The 19,519-nt window shown below is 44.6% G+C and overlaps 1 long non-coding RNA gene across 1 annotated transcript; it reads right to left on the minus strand.

Moving 5' to 3' along the window:
* Window positions 1-1,078: 1,078 nt before the first annotated feature.
* LOC138843487 (uncharacterized) lies at window positions 1,079-19,152 on the minus strand. The gene is made up of 3 exons (XR_016211970.1): window positions 18,999-19,152; window positions 1,589-1,686; window positions 1,079-1,359 (listed from the first exon to the last, which is right to left on the minus strand). It is a non-coding gene; the product is annotated as an uncharacterized LOC138843487 (long non-coding RNA).
* Between the last annotated feature and the right edge of the window lie 367 nt (window positions 19,153-19,519).

The raw sequence follows: 19,519 nt of genomic DNA on the forward strand, positions 1-19,519 counted from the left end.
TCCATGAGAGACACACTGTCTTAGGTCTTGGACAAGGACATCTAACTCCAAAGTCCACACACTTTGTGCTGCCTATACTACTCCAGCAATGCCACGCCACATAACAAAAAGACCTTTCTTTACCAAAAGTTATTCTCTTCCAAAGTCATCATGATAACCCGTGCATTTCCTTCTCAAACACCTGGAAAACCGATTTTCTCAGAAGGCAGTATTAGAATCATCTGGGCTTTTATTTCTATTTTTGAAATGTGGAAGGCAGGCAGACAAAGACAGAGACATCTTCTGTCCACTGATTCACTCCTTAAATTCCTGCAACAGATGGGGATGGGTCAGGTTGAAGCCAGGAGCCCAGAAAGCAATACAAGACTCCCACGTGGGTGGTTGGGACCCAAGTACTTGAGCCATCACCTGCTCCCTCTCAGGGCACATGTTAGCAGGAAGTTGGAATCCAGACCGAAGTCAGGCCTCAAACCTAGACTGCCCAGTGTGGGATATGGGTATCCCAAATGGCATCTTTTCACTGCACTACGCCTAAGCCTCTGTTTTAAGGGAAAAATTCTCCTCAACTTTGGAGTGGTCTCTATTCTAGCATCTGTGGTAAGTATCCTTTTAGGTATAACCAAGGTAGGTGGCACCTCGAGTACCGGCCTGCAGAACAGGCTGACCCCCATGGGTGGTGACCAAGACCTTCTTATGTTGTAGGTGTCTTCCCAGGACCGGCAAGACTGTTTCCCTCCTCCCATGGGGCTGGAAGACAGAACCACAGGCTCAGGAGAAGAGGAACAGGAAGGGCAGCATGGGTAAGCAGGCTGGTCACAAGGAAGGGATCTCAGTGGTAGGTCTAGAAAGCAGAGATCTGTTTCTCACCCTCAAGTGCTGGGAGCCCAGAGACCCCAGAAGCAAGGGAGCAAGACTAAGCAGCCATGTCTAGGGCAGGCATAGCTGGACAGCAGTGCTCAAACCAGAGACAAACTACAGCTGTCCACATCACATTCCCAGCTAGGGAGACTGAACCCAGATGATTTCTATGGGCAGAAAACTCAAAAACCTCTGAGCCAGGACTTAAAGTCAAGATCAGTTTTTTAAAGTCAGAAATATTTATTAAGGGCCTTTTATGTACCAAGCTTTAAGCCAGTGACAGGACAGAGGGATGAGCACAAAGACATGACCTGGTCCTGAGCGCTCCAGCAGAGGAGACAGACATCAGATAAGTAAACACAGAACATATGCACTGAATTACGCCTTCCTCTCGCCCAGAAGCAAGTCCATCATCCTGCAGCTGAATGTCCCGAACTTCCCATCGAGGGCTCAGCAAATTCTATTCCAAGAACGACGAGCTGCATTTCCAAAAGGCATAACCTGAAAGGAGCAAAGCACCCTCTTGTGGCCCTCTGGTTGGTGGCACCTGGAAGAACCTCGAGTTCTAAGGAGGACATGGGAGGCTGTGCAGGCAGGTGGCCCAAGGCGAGTGCTCCCAGAGCAGCCCTGTTTGGCTTCAATCACAAGTCTCTCTTCAGTGGCAAAACAGTCACATTGTGAGAGGACATTTTCCCTGTGACCAGTGCTAAATGATATGACTTCTGCACACCTGGATTCTGTGTGAGGAGTTAGGTGACACGTCCTGCGGTCAGGGCATCATTCTGAGTCCATTTCCATTCTTCTCACGATTCCAACCCGCAGCAGGACCTGCAACAGGAAGACACCCAGCAAACATGTGATGTGGGAATAAATGAACTGCACTAGCCCATGCAGCCCAACATTGTTTGCTATCCAGGCTCTCGTGAAAGCTGGACAAGTGATCACAGTGGTCAAGACCCTGACTTCACAGAAAATAAATGACTTCTTAAGATATTTAAATATAATCTATGTCCTTCCTAAAGATACAAAAATAATAATATTCACAAGGGGTATACTTTGTGCTTGGAGCTAAGCCTGGTATGGTTTAATTTGCCCTAGAGTAACATGTAAATTTATGATAATAAATTATATTATTTAAATGAAATTATAAAAATATGAGAAGCTCACTCATATCCAACTTCTATGAATGCTGACACCCCTTGAGGAACACAGAGGTCTGATTTGTATTCGGGCTTGAATATCAACGTGAACCCCAAGCACTCAGGGACCACTGGTTTCAAGTATGAATGTAGGAAGCCCAGTCAAATACCCACGTGGGCTAGTTAGCATTTCCTGCACGTCGCCGCACACAAAGCCATGAGGAAATGCGTGCAGTACAGGACTGTGGGTTATGAGATGGTGCCGACAAGGTCAATCAACACTTCTCAGAGGTCATCTGTCTCGAAGGCCAAAATAAGAGCAGAAAAGGAGTACATTCGAGGGTATGGAGGATGCATTAGAAGGACAGAGAGAGACAAAAACCACAGAGTGAAACAAATCATTCCATGAACTATTTGCAACGGTGCTTAATCCACAGACTACAGGCAAACACACCATTGGAGGAGGGAATTGATTCGAGGACATGTTGATCATGACTAACGCTGAAGCTTGTGAAATGCTCTTCCAAATTAAGAAATACTGGGGACTTGAGAAACACTTCTGGCCAAAGATTTAATCCTCCCGAGGTGAAAGACCACGGCACGGCAGGCAGAGATTGGTTGGCAAAGTGGCTCGCCGCTGCACTCCATCCGGAGTTCCTCACTGAGGTCCACTTCCAGAACTGCGAGGCCACGGCGTCTGGCTGAGCTCGGGCGTCAGCTTTAATCTGCATCTGCTGTCATGTGCAAGGGGCTGACACTGACCATAGAAGCAGCATCATTCACCTTGACACACATGACACGAAATTCTCATTGCTTATCATTTTGGTACCCTGTTTTTAAGGTCTATAGCATGCAAATGAGCCTGCATTATATCCAACTGCCATATCCAAAAAGTATATGGGCGGGAGAGAAGCAAGGGTGGGAAGTATCACTATGCTCTTAAATCTGTTTATATGAAATACATGAAATTTGTTCACCTTAAAAAATGTTTGAAAATTTAAAAGAATTCCAGATTTGCAATTAGTAGCCAGGGAAACTTGGGCAAGTCTAATACCTTCTGTGAGCTTCAACTCCTCAGGGTTAAAAAGCAGATTATAATATCTACTTCATGGTTATATAGTAAGAATTAAATACAATATATATATGCCCAAACATACATATATACATGTGTGTATATATATATATATATGCTAGGAAATGCCTAATAAATTGTAAGATTTCAATAAAATCTTATTTTTATATTTTTATATTAAAAATAAAATCTTTTCCTGGATCCAGATATCTCAAATAATTTCCTTGAGGTGACATAGAGGCAACCCAGCAGCATTTGCTCCTCCATCCCATGGATCAGCTTCAGTTACTGCTTTTATTCTTATTACTTTTCCCCTCATCTAATCTATGAGTAAATGAGCTAACTGTACAAAGAGCCTTGGGATGAGCGCTTGGTGCAGTCATTACGTTGCCATTTGACACGTCCACATCCCACATTAAAGTGCTTGGTTCAAGTCCTAGATCCTCCACTTCTGATTCAGCTTCCTGTTAATGCACTCCCTGGAAGGTAGCAGATCATGGTTCAAGAACTTGAGTCACTGCCACCTATGTGGAAGCCCTAGACTGGGTTCCAGGCTCCTGACTTTGGTTGGCCCAGCATTGGCTATCGTGGGCATTTGGGGAGTGAATCAGCAGATGGAAAATTCCTCTATATTTTAAATAAATTTTAAATAAAATTTTATTTTTATTTTAAATAAAATTTCTGAAAAAATTGTAAAACCTCTTCTCTCTTCATCATTTCAACCTCTTTGGAGAAATAATTATTGATCATCATTCTCTGTCCATGAACAATCAGTTAGGTTAATATCCAAATGTCAAGAGTTCAGACCTGTAAATGGTGAAGTAATTTTTCCAGTAAAATTTCATGAGTTTCCAAATAAAACATTTTGATTAACACCATTTTGCTAAATGTGATCTTAATCCTTAAAATAGAAGTTAAGCTCAGCTAGTGATGTTGTGTTGTTTGCTTGTTTTCAGTAAACTTCAGGGGCTAGCATTATGGCACAATAGGTTAAACCACCACTTGGGATGCCCACATCCCATATCAGAGTGCCTGTTTCAACTCCTGACTACTCTGCTTCTAAACCAGCTTCCTGCTAATGTATACCCTGGGTGGCAGCAGATGATAGCTCAGGTGCTTGGGTCCCTGCCACCCACATGGGAGACCCAGATAGAGTGCCTTGCTCTTGGCTTCAGCCTGGGCCAGTCCAGCTATTGCAGCCATTTGGGATGTGAACCAACAGATGCAAGGTTTCTCTTTCTTTCTCTCTCTCTTACTCTGCCTTTCATAAATAAATAAATTTTAAAAATAAATAGTGTCAGCAGACTCATAGAATGACAAATGCCCTAAATAGCACTCTGACCTCAAAATCAGCCCTTGGGGCATTTGGATCTGGCTGGAAAGCCCATGAGAGTTTCTCAGGCATGGAAAGCCAAGACACTGTGGCAAAGAATGACCTGAATGAAGGATCTCTGTGAATCCTAGCAAAAAGAATGGGCCATCAAAGAAGGAGGTACCTTTCTCTGAAGGGAGGAGAGAACTTCCACTTTGATTATGGCCTTGTCTAAATAAGGTCAGAGTTTATGAACTCAAGAGGCTTCTATAGCCTTGGCAGCTCATGACAAGAGCCTCAAGTGATTACTGACATCATAAATAAGAGTGTCAATTGTTAAATCAACAACAGGTGTCACTGTGCACTTACTCCCGATGGAGGATCTCTGACCTTAATGTGTTGTACTATGTGAATTAACAGTATAACTAGTATTCAAACAGTACTTTATACTTTGTGTGTCTGTGTGGGTACAATCTGTTGAAATCTTTACTTGGTATATACTAAATTGATCTTCTGTATATAAGATAACTAAACATGAATCTTAATAAAGAATGGGATGGGAGAGGGAGTAGGAGATGGGATGGTTTGCAGGTGGGAGGGTAGTTATGGGGGGAAAATTGCTATAATCTAAAAGTTTTACTTTTTAAATTTATATTTATTAAATAAAAGTTTTCTAAAAAATAAATAATTTTTTTAAAAAATAAATAAATAAATAAGGCCGGCGGCGCCATGGCTCAATAGGCTAATCCTCTGCCTGTGGTGCTGGTACCCCAGGTTCTAGTCCCGGTTGGGGTGCAGGATTCTGTCCCAGTTGCTCCTCTTCCAGTCCAGCTCTCTGCTGTGGCCCAGGAAGGCAGTGGAGGATGGCCCAAGTGCTTGGGCCCTGCACCCACATGGGAGACCAGGAGGAAGCCAGCGGGGTGCGCTGGCTGCAATGGCCATTGGGGGGTGTACCAACAGAAAAAAGGAAGACCTTTCTCTCTATCTCTCTCTGTCAAAAATAAATAAATAAATAAATAGTGTCACAGCAGGTTAAGCCTCTGCCTGTAGCCCCTGCATCCTATATGAGCACCAGTTCATGTCCTGGCTATTCCACTTCTGATCCAACTTCCTGTTAATGCACCTGGGAAAGCAGAGGAAGATGGCCCAAGTCCTTGGGCTCCTGCATCCATATGGGAGACCTAGAAGGAGCTCCTGGCTCCCGGCTTCAGCCTGGCCCAGCCCCAGCCATTGTACCCACATGGAGAATGAACCAACAGATGGAAGACGTCTTTGTGTGTGTCTCTCTCTGTAACTCTTTCAAATAAATGAAATAAATCTTTTAAAAAATTAAAACAGGGGCTGATGCTGTGGCATAGCGGGTAAAGCCGATGCCTGCAGTGCCAGCATCCCATACGGGCACCAGTTCGAGACCTGGCTGCTCCACTTCTCATCCAGCTTTCTGCTATGGCCTGGGAAAGCAGCAGAAGATGGCTCAAGTCCTTGGGCCCCTGCACCTACATAGGAGACCTGGAAGAAGCTCCTGCCTCCTGGCTTCGGATGGGCACAGCTCCGGCCATTGTGGCCATCTGGGGAGTGAACCAGATGAGGGAAAACCTCTCTCCCTCCCTTCCTCCCCCTCTTTCTCTTCCCCCACTTTCTCTGTAACTCTGCCTTTCAAATAAATATAAACCAAACAATTATAGTCATAAAAAATTTAATCTAAATGTCCAACTTTCATCGGCCTGTGGGTATACATAAGATATCCTAAATAGCACTTTACCCTCAACTGGCTGTTTACTATTTGAATAGGAAGGATCTCAACAATGGCACTCTGGCCCAGGTTACATAGTAGTTTAATATCTAGTTACACAGTAGCTGCCATTTGAGAGAACAGAGACAGCCCTTCAATGGCTTTACACTGTCCAATGTTCACGCTGTCCTTACAGGTACAGAAGGCAGCCCTCTCACCATCAATGAAAATCCTAATCCCTTGCCTAAGATTCTGCATCTAGAATCCTATAAGCCTACAAGATGCCAAAAAGGTAGCACACTCCCTGCAGTGCTCACTTGATGCCAGACACCCCACGGTCCTCTCAGAGCAGGGAGGAATGCTCACTTACCATGTCCACATACGTCAGAATATTGTGGTTAGATATGTGCACTCCAATGTCAGACTCAGATCACTGTGACAGAATCCTGGCTCTAATCGTCACAACTCTGTGAACCTGTCTCCACCTCAGTTCCCTTAGCTATAAAATAGGAATGATACTACCACCCCATGGGCTGAGTGAAAGGTGTTAATAGGGATAAGGTATGTAGCAGCTAGCATAGTATCTGGCACATAGAAGGCACTCAATGAATGTTACCATTGTTGTGACCTGAGAATGGATCCCTGAAGAGTTGTGTCTGAGCATGTCTGTTCACAGCTGACTGTCTAATGCAGGGAAACCCTTTGAGTGAATCCTCTTTTTTTTTTTTTTTTTTAAGATTTATTTATTTATTTGAGAGGTAGAGTTACGGACAGAGAGAGGGAGAGGCAGAGAGACAGATCTTCCATCTTCTAGTTTACTCCCCAAATGGCTGCAATGGCCAGAGCTGGGCTGATCTGAAGCCAGGAGCCAGGAGCCAGGAGCTTCTTCTGGATCTCCCACATGAGTGCAGAGGCCCAAGTACTCAGGTCCTCCTCTACTGCTTTCCCAGGCCATTAGCAGGGATCTGGCTCAGAAGTGGAGCAGCCTGGTCTAGAATCAGTGCCCCATGGGATGCTAGAGCTGCAGGAAGGATCTTAACCTACTACACCACAGCAGCAGCCCCAAGTGAATTCACTTTTACCAGGCATTGTACCAGACCCTATCATGTAACTCAATATTCACAAACTCTGACATAAATATGGTTGTCACTGCTTTCAGAGGCTCCTACCAGTTGCCCAAAATTAATTTGCCTACATGAAGAATAGCTAATGGCTGCCTAAAGCCCCTGTTGTGTTTTCTCCACTAAGTCATGACTCGCTCACGCTTCAGAAGATTTGAGACCTTCTCATGTGTACTCTAGAGACCTTGAAATCCACAATGCGCTCATCAGTTTAATCTGTGGTCCAGAAACTTGCCCTGACCCCCGCCCATTTCAGCTTCTGCCTACAGTTCTGTAAGGACACGATCACCCACAGAGCTTCTGGGCTGTGGTCACCTTTGAGGTTTCACCTTTCTTGAAGGCAACAAAGGAGATATCTTTACAGAAATAACGGCTGAGACCTCCAGGTACCGAGGACCTCCCAGCAGGGCCCTGGTGATTGGTTTAACTCAAAGACTTGGGGCTCCTGGCTCTTCCAGCCTCTCCACAGGGAAGGCTCTGACTTAGTTGATGCTTTCTGGATCGCTGACTTCCTGTTCTGGGGTTGGTGGCCTCCTTGTTTGGATAACCTGGAACAAAGTCCAGGTTGCTTCTTTCAGCCTCTGGAATGGGTCATGACCGGGGTTAGGAAGGTGGCCCTCCCTCCCCACTCCTCTGTCCCACTGGCTGTTCACTCTCAATTCTGCACTCAAATACACCTTCTCCTGGGCCACCTTCTTGAGTCCCTCCCCCGTTAGCAGTGTCCTCTTCCCTCAGGGCACTAAATCCCAGAGAGACCTTTCCAAGCTCTTCCCACCAGTGCTAACAGAAGGGCACACAGAAGGTGTGTTCTAAAACACTCCTCTAGAGTCCCTTCTTCCAGTATCTGCATTTTCTTCAGAGGAGAGTACAAAGGTTCTCCCATTCTCATTCCTGAAGCCAGAATGTGTTAGACACAGATATATTTGGTATGGACCTAGCTTATTCTTCTTTTCCTCAAAAATACTTGTTATTACAATGATGAACCTGCATTTGCAGAATTGCTTAGAATTCACTAAAAGCCAAATAAAAGCAACACCACCTTCTGAGCTCCCTTGGTATTTTCCATGTTCCTCTATTATTATCTTTAAGACTTTTTTTTTCATATTTGGCTCAAAATATCCTTAAATCCTTAAGGACTAGACTGAATTTTATTCATCTTTGTAGACTTAGAAAAAAAAAGTTCAGTTCCTAAAATATAGTAGGTGATTGACAAATGTTTGGATGGAAGATTGAGAATGGTTGGATGGATGGATGAATGCCTGCATGCATAGATTAGATGGAATCCCCCAGAGACTTTGTGAAGAGCAAGATCTTTGTGCAAGTCTAACCTGAATTTCTCTTTTTAAACTGATTCCAATTAAGTTTAGAGATCACAGAGAAGACATTACCATCTACCAACTTCTCCTATGCCTTCTTCCCTTTGTGGTTCTTCTAACCTTCAGTGGGCACAGGAAAGAGTCCAAGCCTCCTCCATCCAAGCATTTTCTTTATAGATAAGCAAGTCACCCAAAAGGCATATGCACAGCCAGCTTCAAGTTCAGGGGCTTTTTAAATGCTATCTCATTCTTGCTTGGGGAGTCCAACCTTGCAAACCTTTTAATACTGATGTTAACAATGATAAAAAGACATTCATTGAGGGCCTTGTGTTATGGCTTTACATATATCATCCCAAGTAATCCTCATGACAACCCCATGAGGCGAGGACAGGTTAAGTAGCTTGCTCAAGAGGCACAGCTGATAAGCAGCTGAGCCAGAATATAACTCAGACATCCAATGTCAGAGCTCTACTTGCTTAATCGAATCTATCCAATAAAATCACCCCTGTTTTTCTTTAGGGATTTTATTCTTAAGGGTCCATGCTCTCATACTATCACAGCAGTGAGACATTTCAAATATATTAACGCACATTATTAAGCAGGGCATATCTAGGAAATAATGGTGTTCCTAAACCAATCCCAAATCCGATGAGCTGGGATTGACTTCTACTACAAAATATCTCTGAAAGGAGACTCAGGGAGTGCAACAGGAAAGCACATGGCAACCCCAAGGTGCCGATCATCTTTGCTGGCTGCTCTGTCCAGCACTGTCCCTCAGAGGGAGCAGTGAAGTCACAGGGGATCATCCCTCTGTGTAAGGTAACACGTCTTGATTAAAGTTTTAAAAGGAAGAAAAGGAAAGTGTAGCCTCTGTTATGCCTACTTGAAACTTACATGTGCTAGAGGCTGATGTTTCTCTTACCAACCATTCAAACCTGTCATGTAACACATGCCTACTTAGGAATCTTCAAATTTGGGAATGAAATTCCTATGGTTTTCTAATAGTTGGCTTTATTGACATCTTGGGACATTAAGCTGCTACTAACCTAATTATTCATGCTATTTTCAACCACAGATTGTGTCACCACCAACTCAGTCCAATGACTAAAATAAAACAATCCTTGGAAAATTCCAGTGGCATACTCATCAAAGAGGGATGTGACCTTCGGAAGACTGAAATGTTTGCTCAAAGTCCCAGCATTCTCTGCCCATCACGTGCACTTCTGAACATTCCCTCACTTAGACTATTTGCAATCTCAAATGTTTTACTCACCCCCAACTGTTGGCCAAAGACTTTCCCTACCAGGACATGCCGCAACTTGTAGAATTCCAGCTAATTGGAAACACTACATTGACATTGATTGTGAATGAGTTGTGCCAGGTGTTCACATGTCTCTAATACCAGCCATGGTTGGCTATTTATAACTCAAAGTCAAGGCAATGGAATGCCAGTTCTTACAGGCTACTTTTGTAGTCATTACATTATATTTTCATTCATATGACAGACTAATTAAAAGCCAGAAGAGATACAACCTTTAGCTCAAGTTTTTAAAGGGAAAAGAGAGAGGAGCTTAAAATGTATTGAGTACCTGCTAAAGGTCAGCCTTGTACAGGGAGCTTTACTTATGTTACCTCTTTAATTCCCACTACAAAATAGGAGGGAGGTATTACTGTCTGCCTCTCACAGATAAAGAAATGTAACCTCCTAAAGATCAAATATCCTGCCCAGGTAAGTGGTAAAGCCAGGATGGGAACCAGGACTGTGTGAATCCAAAACCCAGGTTTGTTTTCACTACCAGATTAGCCCTGGACCAGATGCATCAAAAAATGATGGTTTAAAAGCCACTGATTCTACAGTCAGTCTTCCTGGTGTTTAGTCTGCTCCATTCATTTCTAGGTATGGAGCCTCATCATGTTCATTAACATCACTAAACCTCAGTTTCCTCCTCTTTAAAAACCTTAGATCCTTGTAATGCTTCCTCACATATTGTAAATACTTGGTCATAACTAAGACTATGGTCATTCTCTTTTCGTCAAACCTCCTCATTTGTTAAATAAAATAATAACAGCTAATACTTACTGAGGGCTTACTACAGGCCAGGTACTAGGCTAAGGGTTTTATGTGAATTATCTCATTTAATTTTCACAATACTTGTTAAACACTACATACAAAGACCTATTTTAAATACTTTATGCATATTAACTAGTGAGTAGCTGGGCACAAAATATTGTTGCCCCATATTTGCAAATAAGGAAGTGGAAATTCAGAGAGGATTAAGAACTCACCCAGGAACACACAGCTAGGAAAGCCTGAAGCCATGTCAAGAACTCAGGCAGCTGGACTTGGCAGTTCACAGTCTCAGCCTCCACTCTAGTGTAACTGGACTTGGAGGAGGCCCTAAAGGAAATGCCTGTGCTTAAAGAGCTCTCAAACAAATAGAGCTGTAAGACCTACGCATTTAATAAGTATGCTTGTAAATGTCTGTAACTGAATGTCCAAACTGTGCAGAACACACAGGAGGGGGCCTCAAAGATGAATGCAGGAGTAGGGATAAAGCCTGTAGGTTCTGGGGAGCCTTCCTTGAGAATGTGTGGCTTGTGCTGAGCCTTGTGGGTTGGAGTTTAACCAGGAGGTGAAGTCAGGGGAAAGTATCTCAGGAGGGAGGCTTAGCAAGTGCATGGAGGTAGATGGGAGGCACGTTTGGGGAATAATGAGGAGACTGTCCTAACTATAGATAGACTTCATGTAGGAAAATTGAGATAAAATTAGACTTGAAGATAAGCACAGATTACAGAAGACATTGACAATGTTCTAAAACACCAGGGCTTCACTTAAAAGAAGCAATTGGAAGTATCAGACTCTGGAGGAGGAGGGTGAGGACAATAGTGCATTGTGCAACACAGCCTGGTATGGAGAGACTGGAGATGGGGAGGAACCTCCTGCTGGCACCCAGGGTGGAGCCAAGAGCCCACCTTGATGAAAATGATAACAACAGGAGTGAGATGCAAGAGCTGAAGCAGAGCCGGCGCTGCGGCTCACTAGGCTAATCCTCTGCCTTGCAGCGCTGGCACACAGGGTTCTAGTCCCAGTCGGGGCACCCGATTCTGTCCCGGTTGCCCCTCTTCCAGGCCAGCTCTCTACCTGTGGCCCAGGAGTGCAGTGGAGGATGGCCCAAGTGCTTGGGCCCTGCACCCCATGGGAGACCAGGAAAAGCACCTGGCTCCTGCCATCGGATCAGCGCAGCGCGCCGGCCGCAGCGGCCATTGGAGGGTGAACCAACGGCAAAGGAAGACCTTTCTCTCTGTCTCTCTCACTGTCCACTCTGCCTGTCCAAAAATAAAAAAAAAAAAAAAAAGAGCTGAAGCAGAGATGATACTGTGAAGACAGAATCAACGGCACCCTGTGAAATATCAGCGTAGGAGATGTGTAGAGAACAGGTCTGCGTGTGACGTCTTGATCTGGTCCTGGTTCCGTCAACAGGGTTTCCCCACACCTGGCTCTGTTAATGACTGACCCATACATCTCAGATGTAAGAAATGTGTGTGCTAAGTAAATAATGAGTCATGTAGCCTCTAGCCCAGGCCCGTTGTTTTACATGAGAGCAAACAGATCCTGAAGTCTATGTGAATTAACCAAAATTATGTGAGTGGCAAAATCTAAACTCCCAAATCCCAACACATATTCTAGACTTTTTTCCTGCTGTAACTTGCTCCCAACTTGGGAAATCTAAAGGACTGTAATATCAATAATAAATGACATCAGTGACAGAAATTGAGATTCATGGGGACACACCTCAGATTCTCAGATAATTAAGTTGGTTTTGGACATGTGAACACTGATAAGATGGCCACGCTTCTAATTAGCAATGTCCTATAAGCAGTTCTCAATTTGAGACTGGAGTTAGAATAAGAATTAATGACTAGAAATAGATATGTGTGAGAATCATAAACATGAAAAACATCTCTGTAGTACCATGAATAATAAGTGTTTTTGGTTCCCCATTACTTTAATTAAATATTTTTTAGTTTACAGAAGAGTTGTTGAACAAGCAGTACATTAAGTTACAATTAGCGTGCTCATGCTGTCAGAATCACTTCATTTGCCCATGTCCATCTCCGATCCCCTGCAGACATGATTCAGGTACTGTGACACTGGCCAAGTTGTAATGGTGGCCCCTAAAAAGCACTCCCAAGCAGCAGCTTGTTTCTCTCTCGCTCTCTCTCTCTCTCTCTCTCAGTCCTGTTGAAATCTTTATTCTGTAACTTTTGTTAGATTTTGCCAAGTATTGCATCCAAAGGCAAAGCAAAAGGTCTTAAAACTTCTCTGAGACTTCCATGTGCCCAGGCCTTAAATGAAACAGAGGCTTTGGATGTTTTGCCTTATAGGACTTTTCCTGTTGGCTTCCTAAATGCAAAGTTTGAACACAAATCCATATATTAAGCTGCCATTGATGAAAGAAGCCATTGTCAAATACTGTCATTAAAACAACACTTATTTTCTAAGCATGAGGTCTAGATTATTCTCACATCAAGCCAAACACGAATTCCTGAACACTGAGCACTATTTTATGGAAAAAGGCAAGGCACTCTGAGGGTTTTGTTTTGTTTTGTTTCTTTTGTTTTTTGGTGTTTTTTTGTTTTTTGACAGGTAGAGCTGTAGACAGTGAGAGAAAGAGAAAAAGGTCTCCCTTCTGTTGGTTCACTCCCCTAATGGATGCTATGGCCAGCGCTGCACCAATCCAAAGCCAAGAGCTGGGTGCTTCCTCCTGGTCTCCCATGCGGGTGCAGGGACCCAAGCACTTGGGTCATCCTCCACTGCCTTCCCGGGCCACAGCAGAGAGCTGGACTGGAAGAGAAGCAACAGGGACTAGAACCCAGGGTGCCGGCACCACAGGTGGAGGATTAGCCAAGTGAGCCACGGCACCAGCCAAGGCACTCTGAGTTTTAAAAGGCCATATATAATTGCAGATATAATATGGTTCATTGATCAAAATCTTTAAATCTTTTGGAGTTTGTAGTGGATTGAATGCTGGTCCCAACCAAAAGATAGTCTTACCTAGAACTTGTGAATGTGATCTTATTTGCAGATAGGATCTTTGCAGATGTAATTAGGTTAAGAATCTTCTTATTTAAAAAAAAAGATTATTTATTTACCTATTTATTTGAAAGGCAGAGTTTCAGAGATGGGGGAGGAGGAGGGAGAGAGAGAGAGATCTTCCATCCATTCACTCCCTACATGGCCAGCACTGTGGCATAGCAGGTAGAGCCATCACCTGTGAAGCTGGCATCCCATGTGGATGCCGGTTTGAGTCCCAGCTGCTCCACTTCCAATCCAGCTCCTTGCTAATGGTCTGGAAAGGCAGTGGAGGACAGCCCACGTCCTTCATCCACAGATTGGCTCAGCTCTGGCTGCTGCGGCGGCCCTTAGGAAACCAGTGGATGGAAGATCTATCTCTCTCCCTCTCTCTCTCTCTGCAACTCTGCCCTTCAAATAAAAATAAATAAATCTTTTTCTTTAAAAAAATAATCTTGAGATGAACTAATCTTGGATTATCTAAGTGGGCTCTAACTCCAGTAACAAGTGACCTTATAAGAAACAGAAAAGAAGACACAGGCACAGAGGAGAAATCCTTGCAAACACAGAGACAGAGATTACAGATGCAAGCCTCGAGACAAGGACTCTCAGAGCCACCAAACACTGGAAAAGGCAAGAAAGGATTCCCCACTAGACCTTCAAAGGAAGCGTGTCCCTAGCCTTGCTTACCTCGGATTTGGACTTCCATAACTGTGACAGAATCAATTTATTTTAATTTTTTTTTTTTGAGAGAGAGAGAAATCTCCCATGCACTCTCCCACTTCCCAGATGCCCACAGTAGCTAGGGCTGTGCCAGGTTGAAACAAGAAATCAGAAACTCAATTCGAGTCTCCCATGAGGGTGTCCTGAAACCAACCACTTGAGCCATCATCTGCTGCCTCCTAGCGTGTACACTGACAGGAAGCCAGAATTGGGAGCAGAACTGGGTTTCAGACTCAGGCACTCAGACATGGGATGCAAGTGACCCAACCACTAGGCAAAACCCCCACCCCGATTTTTTTTAAGCCAACAAGTTTGTGATCATTTATTACAGCAACAACAGGAAGCTAATACAGAGTTCACAAAGCAAAAGATTTTCATGTCTTTTGGTTGGAACAAAGATCTCAGTCTTCAATAAATCAATCCTTCAAAATTCTACTCTTGCCTTCTAACAAGTAAGGATTATCTTTGATTTGAGTTTTCAAGGCAATGGCAATACATAGAAATGATCTGTGAATTGATATTTATTTTTTTCTCCCTGGAAAAGTACAAGAAATTCAGAGTTTATATCTCATGTGCCAAATTGGGGATCACATCCATCAGTTCTTCCAACAACCGCCTCACTGTTCCCAAAGCACTACTGTTAGCAGCAGGTGAGCTTTGCTGTACCACCAGCTTGTCTTCGTTCAATCCCTTATTAGAAGTAAACTTGAGTGATTACAGAAGTGACCACAATCACCACCAGAATGCAGTTGCTGAGAGCTCCAGTACCGGACTCACCAATTTCTGCTCTACTCCCACCTTGACCATCCATTTAGGCAAAGTAGAAAAATCCCCATGAAATACCCACCTAACCCTGAAAATTCACAGCTCCTCAATGCCTCGGACTTTAGGGGCCTCACTTCCCTTTCCCAACTCAGTGCCATGGCCAAACCCTAGAGCTTTTGCACCCCAAACCCTATCCCCCTGGACAGATGGCCCACCATTCCTCTATGGTGGCTATTAATTGTGAATTCTTTTAACTTACTAGATTCAACTCCACTCCATGAACATATCTCAGTTAAGAGAGAGCCTCCTCTCACTAATGCTAGACTACACCAGTACTAGATTATCTACCTTCTTCTCTAATACTCGCCCTACTCCCTCCTCTTGCTAATCTTCTCCACCTCTGCCCTTTCTCTCTAGTAGCTGTTGCTCAAAGGCTCTTCCACTCAGCACTACATCCCAATTTCTCCCAACTTTTCCATTTCTCTCTACCTTTAACTTGCTACATTTCTTATGAAAAAACAAGTTAGCTCACTCTCTCTCCTTCCTTTCTCTCTCTCTCTCTCTCTCTTCTCTACCATGTGGGGATATAATGAGAAAATAGCCGTCTGCAAACAAAGAAGAGAGCCTTCACCAGGCATTGGATCTGTTGGCACCTTGATCTTGACTTCCCAGCCTCAAGAACCATGAGAGATAAATTCTGGTAAGCCAATAGTCTATAGTGTTTTGTTATAACAGCCCAAACTGACTAAGACACTGACACATCCCTGTCTCCTAAAACTCCTGGGTCTCCTAAAACTCCCTGAACCATTTATTTCCATCCAACATATTTATATAGCTCTGTACATTCACCTACATACTAATGATCCCAACACTGTCTGCAGCTTAAATCTTTTGCCTGATGTCAATACAAACTGCCTTCTGGACTTCTCCTTCTCCATATACCATGAGCACCTCACATTCACCATTAAGCTGAAAACCTTATTTTTCTCACAAAATCAAATTTCCTGCATCATAGTGTGAGACTATCACTCACCCAGTCGTCCAATCCATAGCCTCTTTTCCATTGATTCGCCTTCTAAATATGTCTCATGCAGGGACTGGCATTGTGGTGCAGCACATCGAGCTGCTGCTTGCAAAGCTGGCATACCATAGTCAAGTACCAGTTCGAGTCCCAGGTGTTCCACTTCTGAACCAGCTCCCTACTATGCTCTTGAGAAAGCAGTGGAGGATGACCCAAGTGCTTGGGACACTGCCACCCAAGCAGGAGACCCACATGGAATTTCTGGCTCCTTTCTTCAGCCTGGCCCAGTCCAGCTATTGTAGGCATTTGAGAAGTGAACCAGCAGGTGCAAGGTTTCTCTCTCTCTCTCCCCCTCCCTCTCTCTCTCTCTCCAGCTCTGCCTCTCAAATAAATCTCTTTTAAAAAAAAAAAAAAAGGCTCTCATGCCAATTCCTCCTCTCCTAATCTCCTATTGATGCAATAGTTCAAGTCCTAGTGGTTTGTCCCCTAAACCATAGTCCCCAAACATTCTCTTTGCTGCCCTTAGCCTCCACTCTTGCACATCCATTCTCCCTTTGGCAACCACAGGAATCTTTCTAAAATGCAAATCATTCCATCCCTTAAATCTTTCAGTGGCTCCCCATTACTTACAAGCCACTTAGCATTACCTTGAAGACTGCTTCATATCTGACTTCTGCCTATATTTTTTATAAATACATTGCTTTTTTTGATTTATTTATTTTAAAAGCAGAGTTACAGAGAGGCAGAGGCACAGGTAGAGAGAGAAAGAGAGAGGTAGAGGTAGAGAGAGAAAGAGATCTTCCATCTGCTGGTTCATTCCCAAAATGGTCGCAACAGCCAGAGCTGCGCCATTCTGAAGCCAGAAGCCAGGAGCTTCTTCCCGGTTTCCCACGCAGGTGCATGGGCCCAAGAACTTGGGCCATCTGCTACTGCTATCCCAGGCCATAGCAGAGAGCTGGATTGGAAGAGGAGCAGCCGAGACTAGAAGCAGCGCCCATATGGGATGCCGGCACTGCAGGCGGCGGTTTTACCTGCTACATCACAGTGCCGGCCCCTCTGCCTGTATTTCTAACCTAATTTTTGTCACTCTTCTTTTAATCCCCTATCATTATGCCAAACAACTTGTAGTCCCCATATAAAATTGATCTGATACCTTTCTCTTTGAACCAGCTGCTCTCTCTGCCTGAAATAGCCTTTCCCATCATTTTGCTGCCTGATAAACTCATCATTCATAAGTCAATGCAAGTATCCTCTTATCTGAGAAGTTTTCCTAAACCCAATCTTTCACCCTCACGCTCGCCCCCTACGAGGGGAGCAGCCAGGCAGCCTTTTTCTTCACTCCTCCATCTCCCTAACATGTTTCAGTTACAGCACGTGTCATGTTGCTTCATAACTGCCTCTGTGTAGTATCTGCTCAGCAGTCGATGGCCATGTCCAACACAGTAAGCCCTTTAATCTTCTTCCTCATTTTCACGACAGCTCTGCTAGCACGTGGCAGAAATTCGTTTTGAGTGAAATCTTTGAACATCCGATCATCTGAAGAGTCAGGCTAAGCAAGGTTGCCTTCACAGTTTATGGGAAGAAACCACGTTCACACAGATTCATTCCCACAAGAGAAATTCTTCCGGGCCAGCGCTGTGGCTCACTAGGCTAATCCTCCACCTTGCGGCGCCGGCACCCCGGGTTCTAGTCCCGGTCGGGGTGCCGGATTCTGTCCCGGTTGCCCCTCTTCCAGGCCAGCTCTCTGCTGTGGCCAGGGAGTGCAGTGGAGGATGGCCCAGGTGCTTGGGCCCTGCACCCCATGGGAGACCAGGAGAAGCACCTGGCTCCTGCCTTTGGATAGGCACGGTGCGCCGGCCGCAGCGGCCATTGGAGGGTGAACCAATGGCAAAGGAAGACCTTTCTCCCTGTCTCTCTCTCTCACTGTCCACTCTGCCTGTCAAAAAAAAGAAAAAGAAATTCTTCCCCAATCACAGAAATCCACAGAAGGGGGACTAAGTAGGGGAGCAGGAATGAGGACAATGGATGTGGAGGGAGAGAGGAAACTGATCGGACTATAGCTGCAGACATTGCTTGGGGGTTAAGGGATATACAGCTGCGTTGATTGGGTGGGATCAGATTACAGAGGCACTTAGAGGGGTGTGAATGAGATGCAAGATTCCTCTTCTATAACAGATTTCCATAAACTTGGAACAACAAAAAGCTGGGTGGGTGTTTGGACTGGCTATTAAGACATGAATTAAGATGCCCACATATCAGTCCCTGATACTGACTCCAGCTTCCTGACATTGCAGGAGGCAACAGATAATGGCCAAGGTAGTTGGGCCCCTACCAGTCATGTGAGAAACCAGGATTAAGTTCCTGGCTTTGATCCCAGCCCAATCATGTCCAATGTGGGCATTTGGGGAAGAAACCAGTAAATGAGAATTTTCTGTCTGCCTTTCTCTCTCTGCCTCTAAATAAACAATAAAAATCTATTAGCTTACAGTCTTAGAAGCTAGACTGTGGCTAAAATCAAGGTATTGGGGCTGGCGCTGCGACACAATGGGTTAAAGCCCCAGCCTGCAGTGCTGGCATCCCATATGGATGTCAGTTTGAGTTCTGGCTGCTCTACTTCCAACCTAGCTGCCTGCCAATGTGCCTGAGAAAGCAACGGAGGATGGCCCAGGACCTTGGGCCCTGCACCATGGAAGAAGTTCCTGACTCCTGGCTTCAGATGGCTTCAGATCAGCTCAACTCCGGCTGTTCTGGCCATTTGGGGAGCGAACCGGCGGATGGAGGACCTCTCTCTCTCTCTCTCTCTAACTTTTTCAAATAAATAAAATCTTAAAAAAGAAAATAAAATCAAGGTGTTGACATGGTTACCTTTGTTCCTGGAGGATCTGTGGAGGAAACATTTCCTGGCCTTTTCCTGCTGCCCTCATTCCTCGGCTCAAGATCCTCTTACAGCTTCAGAGCCAGCAACGGCCACCACGCCTCCGTCTGATCACAACACGCGAACACTGTTTCTGCCTTCCTCTTGCAGTTTGGGGACTCTTGTATTTATACGGAGTCCACCCGGGGAATGCAGGATAGGCTTCCCATCTCAAGGTCAGCTGGTGGTGACACTGGCTTCATCGGAATCTTAATTCTCCTGTGCCTGGTAACCTAGCATTCACAGGTCCCAAGGATTAAGACATCGGCCTTCCACACTCAGTAGTTAATGAGAAGCCACTGTTCTCCTCTTAAGCCTCAAACGACATGATGAAAGCGCAGCGCTTCAGACTGAGCTGCCCGAAATCACCTCTGAAATTGCGCATGGCTCGGTCATGATAAGGCTTTTTTTAATTTGCCTTGATGCATAAAGAATTCTTTTAGGACCATAGTACGCTTATGCAAAGCCACCC

The sequence above is a fragment of the Oryctolagus cuniculus genome, chromosome 8, assembly GCF_051225735.1.
Source record: "Oryctolagus cuniculus isolate XC-2025 breed Fujian yellow rabbit chromosome 8, ASM5122573v1, whole genome shotgun sequence".
In the NCBI taxonomy this organism is placed as follows: domain Eukaryota; kingdom Metazoa; phylum Chordata; class Mammalia; order Lagomorpha; family Leporidae; genus Oryctolagus; species Oryctolagus cuniculus.